Genomic DNA, 23,950 nt, shown 5'->3' with positions numbered 1-23,950 from the left:
GTCTACACAAACCCTATTCACCAATTTTGGTGCCTAAAACCCTTGAATCCTCCTTTTACCCTCCACCATCAGACCTAACTTTTGCAAACCCCCTTTATCACCAACATCAACCATCTTCTCTACTGTCATATCCCAAACCCATTTCAAAATCTATTTCCACCCCCTTTTCTCCATTTTCCATCACATCCTCCAATCATCTTATCATCTTCTCCGGCAATGTCCGTCGGAATCCGGTGACTATCTACCTCAAACCCTCTTCGTCAGAGTTTCTGTTATTGGGTTTAAAGGGGAGAATAGCATAGAGAGAAGAGAGCAGAGGAGGGTTAACAGCCCTTAGGGTCCATCATTATCGCCATCTCTGGAGATCTTTAAATTCGGCACCTCTCTTCTTCGGCGAGAATCCCATTAATTCCGGCAAGCATCTTTGCTGCGTTACACAGAAAGAAGGTAACCCCCTTTCGGTTCTATTCTATTTTGAAATCTAAACTCCATAGTTTAATAGTGCGGTGTAATGTTCATGCTCTGCTTCTTATGGTCCATTTTTGTTTTTTATATACATGTTCAGTGGATTTTCTATGGAAGATAAGGTTCTATGAAAAGTAAATTTCCTTTTTAAGTTCTGGTCTTCAAATCATTGTTTCAGAAATTTTCTTATGAAGTATGGCAAAGTCATGTTCATCTCCACTTAATCTTCGAATCAAAGTTATTGTTGGGATTTTGTCTTAGTTTTTGTCACCGGGAGCTTAGTGATTGCCGTGACAAAAGGGTAATTAGAGGCCTGATTCCATGATCTTACTTTAATTTCATGGTGTGTACTATTCATATAGTGATTATGGTGAGATCTGATATCAGCATGAACATGTTGGGTGGTTGCATATATTTTGTTTTAATTCTCTAAAATCCCTTTACATTCAAGTGTAGAATTGTAATAGCATTAGTTGTCGTGGAAACTCTGTTCCCCTTATGGTTTGGGTTATCATTTGGTACCAGTGATATTGGATGTTATGATGCATAGTAGAGGTACAATTTCTCTTGTGGTTTGAATTGTCATATCTTAGTACTGATACTTGTCATTGTGGAAACTTTGTTTCTTTTATGCTTTGAACTATCAGTTCTTATTATTGGGTATTCGCTGTCAAAGCAGAGGCTTTGTTTCTTTCGCGGCTTAGACTATCATTTTTATCAGTGGTGTTTACTGTCATGATATACCATAGAGGTTGTGTTCCTTTCTTCTTAGTATCAAAGTTCAATTCCTATTTAGGGGTTGGTTTGTGATAATCTAGGATGAATGTGGGCAAGTTAACCTTATGAAGTGGTCAAAATCGATGATGCCATATCAATTTTCCATTTCAAAATCTTTTTTAGAAAAAGAACTGATTTCAACAAAATTTTGAATTGATTTAGATAAGTGGGTTACTTGTTGCAATTTCGAATTAAATCTTCTTCTTTTATTCAACTAGCCTGTTAGGTGCATTTGGAAAATTGCAATGAATATTGCATTGATCCAGATGTTTATTTTATTTTGAAAATTTAAAGAATGGGTGTTGGCTAATGATTTGGAGTATTGGCACCATCAAATTTAACACTTACATAAGGTTTCTTTGCTTTATTCTCCTTTCTTCTTTCCAAGCTTGGATTACGTTTAGAAGCCTTAGAACTTCCTCTTGTTGTTAAGGATTTTCATTGGAGTCCATGGTAATTACTAGCGCTTGTATTGTCATGGGTGTTCGGAAATTTTTTCTCCTGATTCCCTTGGAGAATCTTTGTCGGGTTTTGGCTATGACGGAATGTTTCTTGAGCTAATCTCTTCCCTTCCTGCCTTAAATTTTTCGCAGGTTGAGGGGTCTCTTCCTCTTTAGGGAGAGTTAGGATTATGTCCTACCTTTATAGAGTTTAGGATTCTGTCCTACCTTTATAAAGTTTAGGAGTCTGTCCTACCCTTAAAAAGTCTATGAGTCTGTCCTCCCCGTATAAAGTTTAGGAGTCTGTCCTAACCTTATAGAGTTTAGGATTCTGTCCTTTCTTCATAGAGTTATAGGATTCCATCCTGCCCTTCATAAAATCTAGGATTCTGTCCTTCTTTCATAGAGTAGTTAGGAAAATCTGATCCGAACTACGGATGGCTTGATCCCTAGCTGAGGGGTACGTAGGCAGCTCAGGCTTGCAGTTGGCATCCTGAGTTCAGTCACAACTTCAAAAACTTCCATAAGCTTCAAAACCTTTCAAACCTTCCAAAAATACAAAAACAACTTCAAAATAACCTTGCAAACCATATTTTCAAAAGATTTTCCCATAGAGTTAGGAGTCTGTCTTAGGCGTTTGGGATGTCTTAGAGTTAGGAGTCTGTCCTAGACTTGATGCTCTGTGGGTCTTGTCGTGTGAGTGTCCCTAGAGTTAGGAGGCATCGAGTTGTGGTCGGTTAGACACTCAGTCGAGCCGATGGCTAGACTAGGACGCACTTAGATAGCCCATTGTTTTCCTTACGACACACAGCCTAGTCACGCATAGGATGTAGGGACCCCCTGCATTAGTTTAAGGCTAAAACTTGTAGTAGTTAGGGCATATAGGGAGTCCTTAAAATTACAATTCATTTGAACTTAAGCAATCGCACAAGAAGCTTTAAAAACTAGTCGAGTCTAGTTGATCGAGTCTAGGACAACTGTCCTAGATGGTTAGGCATTGTAGTTTAGAATAGGCCGCCGAACTACGTTGACTCTGATTCTTTCCGAGGCCGGGATACGTAGAGCAACCGGGATGGATGGCCATCTTGGTCCGAGTCAAGTATCACATTAGAGTCTAGGGTTTGTCGTGTTGAGTCGTGTGTGGAGTCGTGTTGTGTTGTGTATTTTGCTGTGTTTTCTTACTTTCATGTACAGATCCTATACCTTTAGCTTTAGCATGCTTGTGTTTGCCCATCAGAACTTAGACACCAATTAGGCATGACACTCATAACCTAGCTATTCTTAGGTGGCAAGTCTTTCATTTCTTTTTGTGTGTGCTTATTATTCCTCCCCGAGACATGCATGATTAGCTAGACGTTATCTCAGGGATATTCGTTCCCATTTCACATGATTTTCGCCCAAAACTCTTCAAGGTTAATAATAAATGGCATAAGAGACCAGGTGCTTGACTTGGGCGAATTGGGGGCGCCTAACCCCTTCCCCATTCGTCATCAAGCATGGACCTTTTGTATCTCTGGTTATCTGTTGCGACAGAGCATAGTATGGGATCCAGGGCGTACTTCCTTGGATGGCGACTCTTTCTTTGTTTAAGGTACGCCTTGAATCCGGGCTAGTCCCCAAATCGAGAGGTATCTCACTTTACATCGCCACTCATGCTGTGAGGGGCACTCTTTCGAGAGTTCCTTGGTGGAGCTCTCCATCACGTGGATGATCTAGAGATTTTCTGGGGGCTCTTCCCCCGCCTCTCTCGGATCGGGGTCCACACATAGTTATACCGCCGTGGCCACTCCTTCAGCCTAATAATCATTAGGCAACCCCTTGTCTTTTAGCATGCTCCTTGCCGCCTCAACAAAGGTTCTATGTTTCCTCTCTGGGACTTCAATATGTTGTGGGGAATAGCTCACTATCAATTGTCTTTTGATTCCACTTTCATTGCAGAAATCCTAAAATTCTTTGGAAATAAATTTACCACCACGGTCGTACGAAGAGTAATGATAGAATGACCACTTTGGTTTCCAACAAGAGCCTTGAACTATTTGAAGATAGAATGAACCACTTTGGTTTTCCTAACCTAGATGGCGACTCTGGTCCACCCTTTTTCGTGAAATTCGGATCCCTTATTCCTAGTTCATTGAAAAGCAAGAAAAATTGAATATAATACACTCGAATCGAGCAAACGCCAACTACCAGCAATGCCTAACAACACTCTCGTGGGTGCGCCCCGGATCCTAACCGCATTCCGGGTGGGGCTCCACACCTTCAAAACGTTATACGGGATGGAATCCTCCCACAAACTCACCACAGGACTAGGAAGCGCCTCCATGGTGACAGGGAAAGTTTGAATAGAGAAGAAATTGTACAGGAATACCTAAGGCTTAAATGGCGCAAGACTCAATATTACAAAGCGGTTGATACACTGTCTGAGGCTGGGGGATCTAAGGTGATGAAGGAAACCATGATGTGGCCGAAGGAAAATTATGTGACGGTACCACCCTCTCCTGTGCTTGCCGCCGACCATACAAGAAAAACCATTGAACAAGAGCATGACGATACGATAGTATTGGAAAGCCCCATAGCCTTCGTCAAATCCGATTCGGCCATTGATACTTTGGAGAATGATCTCCGAGGAAAGATAAATGAGTGACTTCAACATGGGGAAGCGACAGATATTTCAAAAGACACAGAGCAAACAAGGGAGTTTGTAGAAATGACATCAATTGGGAAGGATCTCGGGATTCAATTCGAAGAAAATATGTCGGCAATTCATAGTATGTATTTAGTGATTAATGCTCATGAAAGGGAGATTCCACCTACGTCCAGCCAAAAGAATAAGGAGAAGGTGGAAAGGGAACTAAAGCACCTACACTAATTCGGACGCAGATGGGGTATTTGGATCCTTTCAAACTCTTATTATGAAGATTGTTTATTCGAATATTAGGGGAATGTGATCTGAAAGGCAGAGATTGGCAGGGAAAGATCTCTGCAACTCTCACTATCCTGATATTCTCGTCATTGAGGAATCGAAGATGAGGGTGGTGTCCGATAGCGTCATCAACGATATCTAGGTAAGGATGAATCGAGATTGGATTGCAAAAGACACAAGGGGCACGACAGGTGGTGTAACTGCTATATGGAAGGCTAACTTGCTGGCAATGAATGATTGTTGGATGAAGGACCATACTATCTCTATCCATTTAACGATTCTGGCGTCCAAATACCAATGGATGTTTATAGACGTTATGGGCCAGCTAGGGCTCGGGAATAGAGGGATTTATGGATGGAATTAAACAATATTTGGAGTCAATGGGATGGTCCGTGGAGTGTAGGGGTGATTTCAATACTATTCATTACCCAAGCAAGAAGAACAGACCGGATCGAATCAAGACTAGCATGAGGAATTTTTCAAACTTCATCTTGGATAGCGAGCTTATAGATCTCCCGCGGGAGGGAGCTAGATACACATGGTCCAACAATCAAGACCGTTTGGTGATTTTTAGACTGGATTGATTCCTCATATCCAAGGAGTGCGCAGAACTATATCGGTATATATTCCAATGTGCATCACCAAAACCGATCTCTGATCATAACCCCATTTTGCTGGAGTTATCTGATTTCAGTGTCGGACCTCGTCCATTCAAGATGGACATGGCATGGCGCGAGTCACAGGATTTTAACTCAAACATTGTTCTATGGTTAGGAGAGCTGGAGGTTGAGGGCTGGAAAGGATATGTGCTTTGCAAAAGAATAGCAACACTAAAAGGAAAGATTAAAGAATGGGCAAGAAGTGAAAAAATAATAAAGGAAGAAGCAAGGCTAGGTGAAGAGGAATTGCAGAATAGAACATCCCTCAAAGCCGAGTACGATGAGATCTTATGAAGAAAGGAAATTACTTGATGACAAAAAGCCTGGGCTATCTAGCACAAAGAGGGGGCCAATAACAAAATTCTTTCATTGTATGATGAATGCTTAGAGACGGATAAATTCCATCAATTCCCTAATCTCTAATGGGACTTTGATTGGATAAATGCCATCAATTCCCTACTCTCTAATGGGACTTTGATTGAAGATAACACTAAAATCTACAGAGAAAGCTTAAAAGTAGATTCCCTTGCTAATATACCAATGTACCACATGCCACTCTTCAAAATCCCTGTTCGTGTTGCCAAACGCATCGAAAAACTTCAAAGGGATTTCCTTTGGGAGAGTATGGACCAAGGGAAAAGACTCAAGCTCCTAATTGGCCGAAATAGGGTATGCAAATCAAAACACACCGGCAGGGTTATTTCTAAGGAATCAATACATGAAAGATTTGTCACATGACGTACCTCTATAACGCAATTCCAACATCTTAGAAACTCAGACTCAATCACCTGACATCAAATAATCACAAACATGTTTAAGAACGGTATACGCGATATTATAGAGGTACGAAACACTCTTTGATGCCAAACCAGGAAGAGAACAGTAGATCGTCCTAGGGTCCTCCTTAGTATTATGAAATTAACAATATTAGAGAGTCCTTAAACATTTTTTAAACTATTTTTAATAGAAAATAGACTTCTTAAGATTTCTTGAGAGCACAAGAACTACAAAATTAAATAAGAACAAAGAAGTTATGATTTTTCAAAGTTTTGTTGTTGCTGGAGGAAATTGTCACATGGGCGTCCGCCCCTGGCTGGATGTCAGACTGATATTTTAGTCGATTCTGGTTGCTCTCAAGCAGGACATCCGCCCTTGGGCCGGTCATCAACCCCCTGGCGACCATGTTTTTCTCTGGGGTGTGATTCTTCTCTTATTTTTAAACTTAAAAGGGCTCTATCTCACTCGCTACACACCGGAATTGGGCGTGTCCAGACTCATTGGAAAGCTTAGAGCGAATAGTTTCCAAAGAGGCTGACAAACTCACTGAAATCCCGACAAAACTTTGACGAAAAGAGGAAACAAAGGAAAAATCCTACTTTTATCCCTAATCTTTATAAAATCAAAATAATCAAAGAAATAAATACCAAATACATAATCTAGACATGCTTCTTAACTCTGATAAATCTCTTCGGCATCCAAAACGTTCTTCGGCGACCGGATCTCCCTCGAGCCCCTCTCTCCTCTTTCCCATATCTCTCTTTCTTTCTCCCTCTATTTCTCTTTTCTCTAAACGATAATATGGAACCATCTTTGCATTTAGGGTTTTCTCTAGAGAAAACATTTGTTATTTATATCTCACATTAGACAGCCCTAATCTCCACTTGAAATTTTGACAAAAATGTACCCTCCTAAAATGATTTTACATGTGGGAATATCTGGGGTATTTCATATACCAATGAGAAGGTGGAATATTCATTTCAACACATTAATGCGTCAAAGCATGATAGACCGACATGAAAACGTGTGTTCCCATGTTACATATACAGCATGGAGTCTACCATGTCTCTTTATATCAGTCATTTTTCTTGTGCTAGGAAGTCATAATTCCGCCCCTTTCGATTACTTGGGACACCCAGCAGGACTGTATCAATGCAGAGGGGCTGATATACTTCACGTCAGAAGAATTCAATGGGGCTGATTGCCACGTACACTGGCTCTGGCTGTCCCAAGTAATCAAAAGGGGCGGATATATCACTTGCCTAGTTTAGTTTTCTCAACTTTAGTTTAAGATTGTAAAACATACACTGAGCCCACTTTTTTTTTAGCAAAATTGGGTGTATCTTATATACATGGTTTTAAATTTCGACCAAAACAAAACAAAATGGTCCAAATATTTCGGTTTCAACCACTGCCGAAATGAAATTTACATGAAGTCGTTTCTTTACAAGATTTAGGCGAAATTTCACCGAAATTCCGAAATTTTGCCAAAATGTCGAAAATTTTATTTTTAGACTTTTGACAAAATCCCACCTTCTTGCCATTCTTCTCGAGTTTGCTTCCATCTCCATCACCAACAGACGATGTATTAGGATTGACCTTTGGACTCTTGGTAATCTTGATTCTAGCGCTCACTTCTTGTTATTTTTCTACTTATTCTAATTTAAGGGTTTTTCACTTCTGGTTATTTTTTCTACTTGTTCTAACTTAAGGGTTTTTCATTTCCATTTCCCTTTGATTTTCTATGTAGTGTTTTTGAATGTTTTCGTGTACAGGTCCTGAGGATTATCGGAGCCGGCGAAACTCATTGCGGACTTCTTATTAACCTTCCCTTTCGTCCATTTTTTCTCTTCCGGACAATAACCTTTGGACTTTTTGGTAATCTCATCAGGACATTAACTCCAGGATTTCCTCTGTTCCTCTAGAATTACACTACTCACCAGCTACATGGGATATTTGAGGTCTGTGTTGTCTTTATTTCTTTATTTGTAAGTTCTTCATGATCTTAGTTACTCCAGTCATTTTCACTGAAGAGGACGTATGGTAGAAAATGCATTGCTAAAAATTTTTGTTGTTCTTGAAAGTTAATTCGAAGGCCATATTTTGTAAAATTAGGGTTCCTTTGAGTCCATAAAGAAAATTTCTGCTTGCTCTTCTGTTCTGATATTTTAAAAATATGAAATTTCCTAATAATTTCCTATATGCCAGTTGAACAAGACAGAAATAGCAATTTTTAGAATATGCTGAAGATATTGAGAAATTCTCAGTATGTCTGTTTTTGTCAGTGATTGAGTGACTCTTGTCTGTATTTTAGATCCTCATTTTCAAAGAGAAGACAATAAATATAGGGAAATGATATCTACGCCAAGTTTTTTTTATAAGCATGCGCTCCACTTATTTGTCGTCTAGCATTTAAAGGGTTTTAAGCGCTTTTTGAGAACCATAATATCCTCTGACATCCCTTTAAATACTGCACGACAAACAAGTGGAGCACATGTTTATCAAAACACTTGACGCATATATCATTTCCCTAAATATACATTTTTTTATGGAAATGCTACTTTTATATTTGTGATTATTGTGAAAAATTGAGATTAAATTGTTTTTAAAAGGTACTTGTTATAAGTATTACAACAAATGATTGCCATTCCTGTTCATAATTCTTCTGAAGTGGCAGATTAACACCATTTTTTTTGCTGGTTATGCCTTATTAAGTTATAGTGATTATTGCTGTTCTTAGGCCCATTTCTCATCTTAACTCTTTTATTTTTGTAGGCTTCCACTTTCGAGGGATCTAATAGAGATCCAACTACGTGGGAAGGTAACAAGTGCAAAGGTGAATCAATAATTCCTGCACATGTAAATTGATCATGGGTTGATGGTTTATATTATGTTCCTTTTCTATCATTGTCGAAACATCTAATCCACGGAATTAACCAAAAATAATGGGTAAGGATCTGTGCTCGGAAAATATACAAGGCATCAGAAGAAGGTGCTTTCAAGCCAATTTTGCCTCATTATGTTGGTCCCAAAATTTCGTCTCGAACTATACATACCAGGGGTAAAATAGAATTCAAATTTTTGATAGCCAATGAGAAATAGTAAAATAAGTGTGTGAATGTCAAACAATGTAGTGTGGTTTCATCTCCCTATGTTCATTGATTTATTCATTGTTGCTTTTGTTTGAATTTTCTTCTGTGTGCAACATGTTCAGATAAATTCATGATGCATGCTTTCTTTATTTAATGGCTATTGTGTTCACGTGGATAAATTTTGCAAGGCATAGCGAGGCAGAACCATGTTTCTTTGTTATTGTTCCTCTCAAGACATGTTTTAGCCTATATTTCATTTTTGTGGCCATTACTTTTCAATCCTCCTAGAAGCATTTCAAAAGCACCTTGCATGATTGGGGAGACCATTTCTAAATGGAAAAAGAAAATTTTAATAAATTATGCCTCTTGGGATCAAAAGTGTCTTAGTGAAAGTGGATATCATAATCACAAGTCTTGATTTCAACAAACATTTGTCCCAATAAATTATCCTAGACAGGCAGCTATAAATCCAATAGTCTCTTGACTTGCATTATGCAATTACGGTTCGTAATAAGTCTCTTGAAAAAATATGTCCTCTCGAAGGGGTGTTGGTAAATAAATTACGAGTCTTGATTTTAAAAAAAGCCATGTCTCAAGAAATTAACTCAAGAATTCAGACACTATCTTGATCTCCATTATGCAATTCATATTCCTAATAATCAATCCACTTGATCCCTAATCCTGTTCATGAAGGTTTGTGTTCTTGAAAGCCATGAAGGTATTGCCATCGCATCAAAATGGATATGAATTCTCCATATTAACTGACTTCTGAGTGGATGATAAAATGATAGCTGAAATGCTCCTTACTGCTCCCTGAAATTCAATGATTGAAGTCAGTTCTACATTGTCCGCCAGTGGAAGTTTTGGTGGTGTGTTCATTTAGATACCAAAAAATCAATTGAATCCTTAGTGAAACGGATCTGGTTGTTTTATTTCTCCCTTATTCTGAATGCACTTAGGAGTGATTTACTAAGGAATGACAAGATCTGAATCCATGGAGGTTGTAATGGATGTTTATGAGGCCTGCAGCTTATCGGAAGGAGCCAGAGTATGGGAACTAATCCTTGCTATGGACCACCTCTAAGATTGTTTATGTTGAGATCTCTTTCTCCTATGGAAACAATCACTTAGTTCCTCTGGATTCCGCGGTTACCATTTTCTGGATCTGGGCTTGACATGGCTGACTGCATTAATCTTTTAGTTGATTTAGTGCTTGATGGATAAAGTAAGGCCCCACTTGTTTTGGATTTTGAGAACCATTGTGAGTTGAAAACTGATTATTGGACTCAAGATGGCCAAAAGTTGCACCTTAGGGTGTTAGCTAGCGTCAGAGACTAGAGCCATGGAATATCTTGACCAAAAGGGAAAGGTTATGACTTATGAAACATTGGGTTCCATGTTTCTAGGTTGCTCATTTTTTACTGTTGGAATTTTAGGGTTCCAGTAGTTCAGTTCATGGAATAATTGATGAGAAACCAGAGGGTTATGAAAATTACATGCATTGAGGGTAGTTACTGGTATTTAATTGGAGATGTATGCTTTATGATCCATCGAGGTTTCATTGTTTCAAAGAAAATCCAGTGGGGTTTTGGCTTCAATAAATTTCATGGTTGTGGTTACATGTTAACCTGAATGTTAATGGGATGGTGGTGTTCTGTTGCTATTTAATGTTCATTCATCTTAGTTGTTTCTCTGTCATTTCATGCATCTCCCCTTCCAATCCGTGGTATCAGCCATGCATTGTGTGCAGTTGTACAAGACTTTACATGTTGAAAAGCCACGGATAAAATTAAATTTTTGAGTTGGAAGCTTAAGCGAAATATAATTGATAAAAGATATAATTGTCGCAAGTGATAAAGATAAAACGTTTAATATAATGAGCATAACTTTAGAACTTGGTGAGTTGAATCATGACTCCCCTGACCAATTTGGGCAGTACATGAGCCAAGTTGCCCAGGGTAAAAACACAGCAACTGAAGTGAAAATAAATAAGAATGTAGTGACTTGGCCCAGTCACTAAAATTGAGTCTTAGAGTTGGTTCCTATAGCTTAGGTACCAGTATAGAAGTTTAATGTAATCAGAAGTTTAGTAAAATGAAAAACGTTCTGTATGCCTTCTTTACTACTAATTTATTGTTAAATTATTTGTCCAAAAAAACTGTTAATTAACAGGTAGCACATCTGCACCATAAACTGACCCTATGTCAGTGTACTTACCTTTTGTTTGGTTTATGTTTTGGAAGCAGCTTTGCAGGTTGCTTATTTTCATTCTGTGGGCATAGGCTTGGCTTTTGATTAGCCACATTATTACTCCTTCCATCTGTCCCTCTCCTTTGCTGTAAGCAAATGTGAGAGAGTTCATGTCATACTCTATTATTTTATTTTCTGTTTTGGAATGTAGGCATATATGGTGGTCCGTATCAAAGTTCGAATAGTTACTCTACATGTGAGCCTTTGAAGCACAATATGGTACAACTCATTGTGGTAAGGAGTAAGAATCACCTAACAGGTCTGCCTCATTTCTTAGTTTCTGTATTTGATGTCATAATTTCCTATTATGCCCAGGGAGGGCAAAATTCTCTTGATGGTCCAAGGAATGTATGTCTCCACTTTTCCCTTTGATACATACAAATCAAATGATGACACAGTTCAGCTCTGTCAGAAATTAGAACTGATAAATGTGTTTCTAGGTACATACTGTAATAATTATATGCCTTGACCCTTTGAAGATTTTGAGGCTTCAAAACATATCTCAATTTCAAAGAAATTAAGGTTCTCGTAAGAAATGAATTAGAAACATTTGATAAGTGCAAATTTGTCCCTAAGGGCTGGTCTTAGAGTCAAACACATTGATTTAGTTCAGATTAATGGTGATTGATTGATTGGATGGATGTTCAGATAGGATTTCCACCTTGACTTTTGGTGTACAAGGTTATCTTAGGAGCTATCTTGCAGTGTTAAATGCCCTAATAGAAGATTATGCTGGATCATTTGTTCAGTGTCATTTTTGTAGAAAGATCCTCTAGAAAAGGGTCATCATTGCGCTCTCTCTCTCTCTCTCATGGTGCTCTATTGGAACAGGGATGCTGCAAAGGAAGAGGGTGCACATGGGCAATGCAACCCATGGGCTACAAATAAGAAATAAGCCTGTGTACAGTGATATGCGCTAAGCACATGTGCAATGCAACACATGCCCGAGATCTCAGGGCCAATCATAAATCCTATCACCATCATGCAAAAGGAAAAATTAAAATATCGAGAAATGCTTTTATGGTTCCTGCAGGCTTTACTCCTCAGTTGATTTTATTCTCTTTCAATTTTTTCTTGATTATGTATTCATTCTAGAACTCAGTTATGTTGTCTTGAACATGATGCCTAAGAGTCCCCCCTTTCCCCTTCTTTTTTTCGGTAGGAGCACTTCACAGGTAGAGAAAGATGAGGATTGTATTGGACCAAAAGTTTAAAAGAAGAGAAGAATGAACTAGAGTTTGCCAAGAAGCTCACATCACTTACAAACCTGTACATGAGTGATATGCTTGGGATTGAGCATATAAATCAACAAGAGTTACAAAATTCGTGAAGCCTTCTATAATGTTTATGCACATTGTACTACTCTTGGAAGATTCTTGTAGGAAGCCAATCTGAATCTATTTTTTTTTACTTTTAAAGGGTAACATAGTTTGATTAATTATGTTTTTCTTCTATGCAGTTTCAAGATTTTCTCATAGTATTAAAAATAAACATGATTCAGATAATTCAAAAAAGACATGCCTGAATCCCTTCTTTCAGAATTCAAAAGATTTTAAGTAGGATATCATTGCAGCCTAAATTATGTCATAAAATACTTTAGTCGCATGTGCAACGCCGTGCATGTTTTACTAGTTTTTTTTTAAAAAACCAAAGTATTTTTCATATTTATTACATGATTTCGGCCAAAATATTTCAGTTTCGGTGGTGGCCAAAACCGACATCGAAACCGAAATTTAAAACCTTTCTTATATATGAGCGCTATATTATATACCTCGACTGCCACATTTAGTTCCATGTGGGGGCTGGAATCATGGTTTCAAATTTCAGTTTCAGAATGCATTTCGGTCCTCACCGAAACCGAAATTTTGTTCGAAATCCGACGAAATCTAATAAACTAATATTTATCCCCTACAAAATTTCTCGAAATTTAGGGAATTTTGCCCGAAATTTCAGGGAAATATTAAATAATAAATAAAAGAAAAAATTGTTAGAAAAATGCAAAGTTTTGGTTAAATTGTCAAGTAAGGGTACGTTCTCTTTTTTTTGTGAAATAGGGGCTGTCAGTGCTTCTAGAAATCCCAAAGGACAAGAATACCCTCCCTTCGTTTCCCTTCACCTTTTTAGCTCACTTCCCTATGCATTTTCACCTACCCTATCACCTTTCCACCCTCTTCTTCCCCAAACGTAAGAAACTCCATGAAAGCCCATGGAAGCTTGCCATTGCCAAACGTTTTAAGCTCCATTTCCATTGGCTTTTGATAAAAACCTTCATTGTGAACACCCTCTTCTTCCCCAAACGTGAGATTTCTTCGTGTGCGCCGGTAGGTCCTCTCTTGATTAGGTTAAAGATGTTGTTTTCATGTTGTGTGATTTTTTGGTTTATTCTCATCCTCTCTTGCTTAGGTTTTAGATAACTCTTTTGACCTCTCTCTCTTTCTCTCTCTCAATGGTTCAATGGTTGAATGGTTCAATGGTTGTAAAGTTTTTAAATGGTTCAATATTTGTAAATCCAATATCAAACCCATTTGGTTGCTCTATGTACACAATCAATTTATACAATTGGAACCATTATGTAGACCTTGGAACCATAATTTAGTGGTTCCAAGAGTGTAAGTAGTGGTTCCAAGAGTGTAAATAGACTTTCATGCACTTTATAAGTGATCATGAGTGTATTGATAGTGGTTAAGGTACTCATACTCAATATGTATATAATAAGAACCATTATGAACACATTGGAACCACAATTTATTGGTTCCAAGAGTGTAAATAGTGCTTCCAAGAGTGTAAAGTATGGTTCCAAAAGAGTAAATAGGGGTTCATGCTTTGTAAAAGTGGTTTAATACACTGGGAACCATTATTTAGACCTTGGAACCATAATTTAGTGGTCCCAAGAGTGTAAGTAGTGGTTTCAAGAGTGTAAATAGACATCCATGCACTTTATAAGTGATCATGAGTGTATTAATAGTGGTTAAGGTAGTCATACTCAGTGTGTATATAATCGGAATCATTATGAACACCTCAGAACCACAATTTATTGGTTCCAAGAGTGTAAATAGTACTTCCAAAAGAGTAAATAGGAGGTCATGCTTTGTAAAAGTGGTTTAATTAATAGTGTTCCGAGGTATAAAATGTGGTTCCCAAGTATAAAATGTGGTTCCCAAGTGGTTCCGAGGTAGAAATTGTGGTTCCCTAATGGTTCTGAGATATAAAATGTGGTTCCCTAGTGGTTTCGTGGTAGAAGATGTGGTTCCGTAGTTGTTCCGGGGTATAAAATGTGGTTCCCTAGTGGTTCCGGGGTATAAATGTAGTTCCTTGTGGTTCTGAGGTATAAAATGTGATTCCCTAGTGGTTCCGGGGTGTAAATGGGGTTCCCTAGTGGTTCCGAGGTATAAATGGTGGTTCCATAGTGGTTCCAGGGTATAAAATGTGGTTCCCTAGTGGTTCCGAGGTATAAAAAATGTGGTTCCCTAGTGGTTCCCTAGTATAAAATGTGGTTCCCAAGTGATTCTAGGGTAGAAATTGTGGTTCCCTAGTGGTTCCGAGGTATAAAATGTGGTTCCCTAGTGGTTCTGTGGTAGAAAATGTGGTTCCATAGTGGTTCCGGCGTATAAAATGTGGTTCCGTAGTGGTTCTGGGGTATAAAATGTGGTTCCGTAGTGGTTCCGGGGAATAAAATATGGTTCCCTAGTGGTTCCGAGGTATAAAATGTGATTCCCTGGTGGTTCCGGGGTATAAATGGGGTTCCATAGTGGTTCCGAGGTATAAATGGTGTTTCCATAGTGGTTCCGGGGTATAAAATGTGGTTCTCGAGTGGTTCTGGGGTATAGAATGTATATCCGTAGTGGTTCCAAGGTATAAAATGTGGTTCCGTACTGGTTCCGGGGTATAAAACCCATTATTTTATTTATTGTTGCAAGTTTCTCTTGAGGTCCGGTGTGTCCTTCGGACCTCCTTTCTTTGCTTGGGAATGGAGTTGTTGGTTTTTTCTACAAAGTGGCATTGATTTTGGGACACTTGTTACTGCACATGATACTTACTCACACGGAATTGGTAGAAATTAAACGCTATTGTAGACACTATTTGGTCGGAACTATACATTGATTTTATGTTTACCTCTCTCTCTCTATCTCTTTATCTTTATCTCTTTATCTCTCTCTCTCTCTCTTTAATAGTATTAAATTGGTTCCAAGAGTGGAAGTTGTGTTCGGGACATTCTAATATCATTGGGGTTCGAAGAGTTAAATTATTGTAGCTTGAATTCGTACAAGGTAGGCCCCCTCTTTGAAACACAATCAATGCTAATGAAGACCCCATACACCCCTCCGAATCTAAACACTACCGAAAACTCAGTGGGCCCACATTGTTTGGATCATCCAAAGCGTTCATTTGATGGGCCCTCACATATATAGGGTGTGCCCAAAAAATCATCGGATCATCGTAACCCTTCCATCTGTGGACAACAATGTGTATGTAGCCCTACTCGGAAGTCCGAATGAATATTCAAATTTTCGAATAGAGTCCAGCACACTAGGCATTGTACTGGACTCCATTCGGAAGTCCGAATCCTTGTTTCGGAAGTCCGAATCCTTGTTTCGGAAGTCCGAGTCGGAAGGTCGAAAAAAATTTCGGACTTCCGAATGAAGTCCAGCACAATGGCTATTTTACTGGACATTGGTCGGAAGTCCGAGTCGGAAGGAAAAGGTGATTGGGTAGGTGAAAATGCATAGGGAAGTGAGCTAAAAAGGTGAGGGGAAAAAGAGGAGGGAGAGTATTCTTGTCCTTTGGAATTTCTAGAAGCACCTGACAGCCCCTATTTCACAAAAAAGAGAACGTACCCTTACTTGACAATTTAACCATAACTTTGCATTTTTCTAACAAATTTTCCTAAATAAAATCCAGATGTTTTACTGAAATTCCTTAAATTTCGTAAATTATGGTAAAATTCCTTAAATTTTGGTGTACATGATCCGATCCAATAAGCTGATATAAGCCAGCCATGAAGAACCCCCCCTCTCTCTCTCTCTCTCCAACTCTCCAAATCATCAGCAGCAGGAAATTTTGTTTCTTTGATTTTGTTAGATTAATGGAGAGATTAGAGATGCTGTGGGTATTTCGTCATTTCAAAAAGCTAGAAATTTTGAAATTTCGCTCGAAATAAACGATCGTTTGGGTACGTGTGATTTCGATTTCGGTCTCGACCCAAACCCAAAATTTCGGATTTCGGACAATATTTAAAACCATGGCTTGAATAAAGTTACTAAAGTTTCTGTTGAGTTTCCATACAACTGAAGACATCATTCTATATTTTCTATTTGGTTCCTGTGAATTTCCGGGCAACTGAATGGCCAGATTACATATTTTCTATCACAGTTTCTTTTTCTTTCTTATCCATTTTGCCATGTCGGTTTCTATCCGTTCTTTTACTTCCTTTCTGCGGAAACTAAGTGTACCGAGACTTGATGATTTGAGCTACTACTTGTAAGAGGATGCTTATCAATGCCCACTACTAAAGCTAACTAGGCTCTGCTCCTCTTTTTATCTTTCTACTTCTCTGTTCAACTTTTAAAGCCCAACCTATCTCAACAACAAGAAATGGTAAGGATGCCCACTATTAAATGTAGCCAGGTTCTAGTCCTCTTTTTTATCTCTCTAGTACCCTTTTCAACTTTTCAGTCTAAACTTTACGGAGAGGGGTCTCACAATCCATGCCTCACCAACAGACCAAAACCAGAGACCCCTCCATTTCCCCTTTCTCTAACCTAAATAGTAAATACCTAACTCCCTGATATTCCCTCAGTCAAACCCAAACATTATCAACAACAAGGAAAGAAATAAACCCCTTTCAGTAAAAGGAAAAAGGAAGAAGAGGTTTGAAGGGATGGTCATCAGAAGATCCTGCACAACATAAGCAGGCCTTGCATTATCAGATCCAATACACCAACTAGAACTAGCTTCTAAGAAATGTGAAACCCATTTCATTTTCACAACCATACATCTATAAAATAGCAAAATTTGTCACAACATCAAAAGGAAATAATGTAGAAAATTCAAAGATATAGCAGTAGAATTTTAAAAGGAGCAAAAAAGATAATAAAAACCCAATTCATTATTATATCGGTACAACCATAACTAGAACCAATTAGAAATAAGCCATTTCCACTATAAATCTAAGAATATTTCATCATATCCCAAATACCCAATTAAGTTCCACATACCAATCAGATCTAAATCTTAAGCTCCTCCCACATCACCAACACTTCCATTAAAGAAACAAATACATAAATAAAAGCCTAAAAAAGAAAGATAACAACAAACCCACAAAATTTATCAATAATAACTGCTTCTGCACCTTGTAATGGCAGAGCACCCTCGTCTATAAGGATTAGCAGGGCCTCTAGCCTTGTAACAGTTGTGGGTATAATAAGATCGTCCAGAACGAGGTGGACAGGGGATTCTATTAGCAGCAAGAGCCCCATATGATATATAATAACGCCTTGTGTACCAATAAAGAGACCTTCTTCCCATTCCATCATCTTCTTCTTCATCATCTTCTCCAAACTCGTAGATAGAGTTGGTTGAAGGCCATTCAAACTCGTCTGACATTAGCTGCAAGCTAGTTTCATCGACCTGACTTTCAGCTACTTGGGTGTTGATGATGAAGAAGAGAAAGAAACAGAGGGAAAGCTTGAATAGTACTGAAGAAACCATGGATTCATCAGGGGGAGAGGGAGGGACTAAGATTGTGGGTATTTTTTTTTCTTTGTTTTATTCTTTTTGAGGGGGATGAGAACAAGCGAGTTGTGAAAAGTGGAGGTAGAGAGCCAAAGACTCAGATACACGTGGATGGTAGTACTTTGGGATTGGCTTACAGCTGTAGTTGACACATCATATGCGGCTTTGGGCAGTGTGCATGCTGCAGGACAATAAAGGCTCCGGCGTTATGACAGATGAGTTTGATGGGCTTAGTGGGCATAAGCATGCTTTTAAATTTCGATTTAATTTCGGACCCGAATTTCGGATTTAGGTGAGACACGAAACGGAAATTACTAATACAAGAAACGTTACATTTTTTTTTCGGCTGAAATTTCGTTTTTCGTCTGAAATTTTAGGAAATTCAGCTCAAAAATATTGATTTTTTTCGGTGCTTAATAGGGATTTGCTAGAGTCCATCACAGAAGGCATTTTGCATATGATCTATTGCATCTGACAGCAGCCACAGTGGCTCACTTTTCAATAGATTTTGTCTTCATTCACGAGGTGGCTGCTACCAGATTAAACAGACCATCCGCAAGATGCCTTATGTTATGAACGATAGTGATGATACCGAAATCTGCTCTACCCGATTTAGAGGTGATAGAGTTAATCTGTAAGTAACTTATACTCACAGAAAATATGTTAGCAGAACCAGAATTACGATATCTAAATAATTAAGCTAGAAATCAGAATCACAGGGAGTTGAAGGGAAGGATATTAAGTTTAGAAGTATTGCCAACGAAGATGGATGGAGAAGGATTGTGACTGAACTTGGTTGTTGCCAAGCTGCCTACGTACCTCTTCTTTGAGGATCAAGTTTAACGTTATTCCATTATGAAGGGTCCCTTTTTATAAAGAATAGAGTCCTCAATGATTATAATCTTACTGTTTAAAGACTCTTTCTTGATTCGTTGACTTCCCCGAGAGGTAAGTTTATATCTATTTTTAATAGGCATCATATTTCCCTTAACAAGCAAGTTATCTTTTAGTAAACTTCCTATAGGTAGATAGTCACCACCTTGGGATACATTGCTGCCTTTATGAGAGGCGGTTTCCTAATTTGAGCGTTGCTATTTATTTGGAGGGGATAATACATCGCTACCTTTCCTCCCAAAAACTCTTGGGTCGGCCACGTGTCGTTCATCCACGGTAAGTGCCAATTTTACTCCCAACATATTGCTCCCCACTTTCTCGACCCAAATAAGGCTCGAGCCTTTTTCACTCCTTATAGGATTCACTCGGTACAGATGGTGGCATGGACTTACTCTGATGAATGGCCGATCGATCTTAATTTGCGGTTTGTTCTACAAAGTGAAACCAGGTCTCTTAAACGTGGGTTACTTTAATTTTCCTATTTTTCAACGTACACCATAAAGACCCGTCACACCGTTTTTGATATTTTAAAACGACAGTTTGTAATGACGTGACAGGAAGGAACCCCTTCATAATAGGCGTTGTACGTTGCTTTTGTGGCAAATAATATTGTGCCATGTGTCAAGGGAGCGGGAAAACTTAAAGGATGCCTTTTCACCACCTTTCGAATTCTATTTATAGAGAGGTTTTTCTTAGATTTTCATTCACAAGATCTGTTTGACAGTGACCAATATCCCTTTCTTCTATTTCTGTCTATTTTCCATTTTCCATTTTTCATTTTCTTCAACTGCCATCGCTCAAAACCAAGACCTGGATCTCTCCACGCCTGGGTTTTTCGAAGTCCAGGTTGTTGACGTTGAGGCCATGCCGGAGGTGGAGATTATCGCGGTACCTCCACCGGAGCCACTAATAGAGCTAGTGGCAAAGAGAATAAGGAGGGCCTCCGTGGGGAAGGAGGTAGTGAAAGAAGAAAGGGTGAAAAACAAGATCGTTGCACCTCCCTCTTCCCCACCGGCGGTGACCAGGAAGAAGCCGGAGAAGGCCGAAACTTCCTCTCCTGCCCAATCAGACGCCCAATGCAAGATGTCTGACTTAAAGGGGATGCGGTTGTTCGCTCGCAACTACCGGCACTCAGCGAGGGGGGCCAAGGATCGGAGTATAAGATTCACCGGCCGGTTTATAGAACTGGCGGAGGAGCTGAGCGATCTAGAGATGAAGTTGGCCCTTCTGGAGGATGAGAATGCGGTGCTGCGTGCCCGCCTCGAGGATTTATCGGGGAATGCTGGTCCCTCGGGAGCTCATTCCGCAGCAGAGCCTACCAAGTGATGTCGCTCGATGCCCCAGGATTCTGGTCTCATTATTGAGGAGGCGAGAACATAGTTCTTTGCACTTTTCTCGAAATCTGGGGAGGGCTCCTTTTTGTTGATGGCATGGGCGTGGGTGATCTTCACCTTCGTTTTGCTGACTACAGTGATTTCTTTTATTTTTTTATCTTGTTTACCTTTTGTTTTTATGACGCTGACCTCGAAGTCCCCCAGATGTAATCAATTGAATAGATTAATAGGAATCATACTTATATCTATCGCTCGTGTAGTTCCGATTTTTCTTTGAAATTAGTTCGCACAAATGCACATTCACCGGATCATGAATTCATTCGGTTATCACATCTCAGCCCTGTAACCCGTCAATAGGAATATGGGTAGATGTGCGGGTCGATATTCATTTGAGGGTGGTCCACTACCGTTTGTTTGAGGATAACCGTTTTTGCCACTTTTCCCTTGATCGGTACTGAATAAAGGGACCGTATCTTTTAACTTTTGACGGTTAATGCCTTGGGAAATGGCGCTTTTGGTTATAATGGAAACCACCATTATTTTCACCGCAATGAAGGGAGACGTGAAGCGCCAATGTCTAAGGGTGTGACATGTGTCCCTCTTCGAATGGTAACCTTGATTTTTCCCACTCAAGAGCTTTAATCCATATATAAGGCATTTATATCTTTTACTTTTTACCCAAGTCTTTTCTACCTGTCGATTTCGCTTCAAGGGTGGTGGCAAGGAATAGCGGGACTTTTCTTGCCTTGGAAGGTTTATTTGGTACCTTTGCTCCTACAAAAATCTGTAAGTTCTTATCCTCTTTTCTTGTGTGTTTCTGTCATTAAACATGTCTGATGCTTCAGACATGCAGAACCCGTCTGGGAGCGTAGGGCATATGGAGAACTCAGAGTCTCCTCATAGGGTTGATTCAACTGAAGACATTAGAGATGAGGCTAGTGCTAGTGAGCTACTGGCTCAGGCGAAGTCATATAAGAAGAGAAAACCCACTACGAAGGAGAGGGCCCCAAAGACATCTAAGAAAACAAAAACTGACTCGGAGGCGACGGTTAGTATCCATAGACCTGAACAAACCCCTCCTAGTTTAATAATGAAAGAATCATTAGGGGAGCAACACATACTGTTGCTTAAAGACTTTTTTGAGGCCATGGGGGATATTAGGGAGTCTTATAGACCGGAGGTGGTTACCTCTCAAATCTGCACCCTTATAGGTAAAGACATTTCCGACATTTGTAGCGAGTACCACATTCTTGATGAATATATTATCTGAATGCCGAATTCCGAGGAGCGGGCTTGCGAGCGTTCGGTCGAGGGCGAGACAGCCTTCTATCTTGAAGCCTTCAAAGGCAGCCTACGGTTCCCTTTGATAGAAGTAATTCCTCAGATATTCCGATTCTACGGGATAGCACCCTCTCAAGTCTTTCCGAACAGTTGGAGAAATTTATTGGCCTACTTGGCCAAAATCAAACTTCTGAATGCCGATGTATCGGTTGATATTTTCTGTCGGTGTTTCAAGCTAGTGGATGACGAAGGGTGGTTAACCATCACCCATCGTCCGCAGATCATGGTTGGAGCTAAAACTTCTTCCTCAATCAAGGGCTCGAAGAATGAGTTCCTTTTTATTCGGCCACCGGCTCACACTGGATAGGGTTTTCTGTTCGATTGGAGAAAACCCTCAGTCGATAGACTAAGTGCCATGCCGAAGTTAGGGAAAATGGGAGGTGCAATATTCGAGTCTATTTCGAAGTGTTTTAAAATTGGCACCAGAGAGTTCAAGGACCAGGAAAAGCTCGTCGAGTACGGCCTGTGCCGCAAAGTCATTCACTCCAAGGTCTCTATCAAGGGGTTGGAACTTCGAGGAGCGGTAATTCTCGTTTTTATGCTCGTTTGATCAGTTGTAACCATAAAACGGGATATCATTAATCATTTTATTCCTTTGTGCAAGAATGTCTTCTCAACAAATGGGTGTTCCTGAGAGGAAATAAGTCCTTGAAAAGATCCAGGTTCCTGAAAAGAGCAGAAAGTCCGAGAAGGATAAAGCTCCTAAGAAAGGTGGAGCTCCCTCGTGACCCACCCCAACGATATCAGTGTTGGCTCTGGAGAGGGCTCAAAAAGCCAGACATGGGGGGAATCAACCCAGTACCGTCCTTCCTTTGAAGACTCTTTTTGGAAAGTCGAAAGAACCGTCTGGAGGAGAGAGGCCTAACCCGGGGAAGAGACTCAAGGAGAGCACTCCCGAGGCACCGACTGATGGAGGTCCTAGCGATCTTCCCCCCTCCTTTACTGTTGACGGGAGTAGGTGAACACAGCTTCTCTTTCATCATGTCGACCTTCCAAAAGGAGACACCCAGGTTCGAGGAGACCCCTTTATTCCCTCTTGGAAAGCTAGGGACAAGGACTCTGCTATCCATAATCCACGAGTCGGAGTGGAAATGTGTCTGAGCAGCATGCTCCCGAATGATAAGGAAGAGTTACGGAAATTAAGTTTCGGGGGCTTGAGTCGCTCCTTCCTTCATCAGCAGAAGATTGTAAGCATTACTGCACCTTTTCTTTCTCCTTTTTCTCTTTATGCCTCATTGGCTTATACCTTGCTATCCCTTCTTAGATGAACGATCTAAGTGCCATAGCTTCCAATTGCATTATGGACACTTTGGCGAACAATCTAAAGCTGAGGGACGCGGTTAACAGCATAGAGGGGAAGAATAGCTCTTTAAGGGAAAGAATTGCGGAACTGGAGAGAAAGGAAAAAACCGTTGAAGAGATCATTGTCACGCTCCGAAAGGACTTAGAGGACACGCAGAAGAAACTCAAAGAGTTGGAGGAGGCCCTTAGCGATCTAGTTCGAGATCGGTCGGTAGTCGAGGTGGAGGCATTCTCCAAATTTAAGGAGAGTGAGGATTTTGGCTATGATGTAGCGTTCCATGCTCTTGACTTTGAGGTGAGGGGGTTCGACGAATACAAGAGGCAAGTTCTGCAGATCATTCCCGATTTTCCAATGGAGTGCTTCACTGTCCCTAAAACCGATGTCGTGGCCACAGACTCTTCACTCGTGACTGAGTTAGATCGTTAAAGTCTTCTTCCGCTAATTTTTAAATCTCCTTTTTGGATGCGCTTGAATAGCAAAAAACCTATTTTTTGGTCTGTAATATTTGCCTCCATGATGGGGCGTATACTTTGTGGTATTGTGCCTTTGTTGGCACTGTTGGCTTGGTACTTATAAGTACCTTTTATTTATGTTTATATGAATACGATGCACGAGTTCTATTCCTCGCCCCTATGAGGAATGAGGCTCGTGCTTTTTATTTTATGAACCATCTGCCTTTCCTCTGTGAGGGTCGAGGTTTTCCTTTATTACTCTAGTTACTTACTCTCTCATTATTATTTAAAAATAAAAAAGGGGGAATCCCCGGTAAAAGGACGGCAGGACCATCAGTCCGTGCCTTTTTACAAGAGTAGGCCGGACGTTCGGTCCTGTTCCCTTTTTTTCCTTTTATTTAGGGATATGCTTTATCGTTCCTTTATAAAGGTAACGATTTTCGGGTATTCCCTTTGGGCTTTGCATGTCGGTCGTCTTTCTCGATTGATCAATTCGAAGTCGACTGATCCA

At 39.8% G+C, this 23,950-nt stretch overlaps 1 long non-coding RNA gene across 2 annotated transcripts; it reads left to right on the top strand.

Annotated features, from left to right (window-relative positions):
• Window positions 1–54: 54 nt before the first annotated feature.
• LOC143857928 (uncharacterized) lies at window positions 55–12,710 on the top strand. 2 transcript variants are annotated; one of them, XR_013238803.1, is made up of 4 exons: window positions 55–447; window positions 7,817–8,002; window positions 8,817–8,877; window positions 11,535–12,710. It is a non-coding gene; the product is annotated as an uncharacterized LOC143857928 (long non-coding RNA). The 2 variants fall into 2 exon arrangements; XR_013238802.1 differs by having other exon boundaries at window positions 11,380–12,710.
• The last annotated feature ends 11,240 nt before the right edge of the window (window positions 12,711–23,950 follow it).

This window comes from Tasmannia lanceolata, unplaced genomic scaffold (assembly GCF_043159265.1).
Source record: "Tasmannia lanceolata isolate RefF3 unplaced genomic scaffold, GAP_Taslan_0.1 ptg000025l, whole genome shotgun sequence".
Taxonomy (NCBI): Eukaryota; Viridiplantae; Streptophyta; class Magnoliopsida; order Canellales; family Winteraceae; genus Tasmannia; species Tasmannia lanceolata.
Note: the sequence above shows the minus strand (reverse complement) of the source record. Positions and strands in the feature narration are given on the sequence as shown.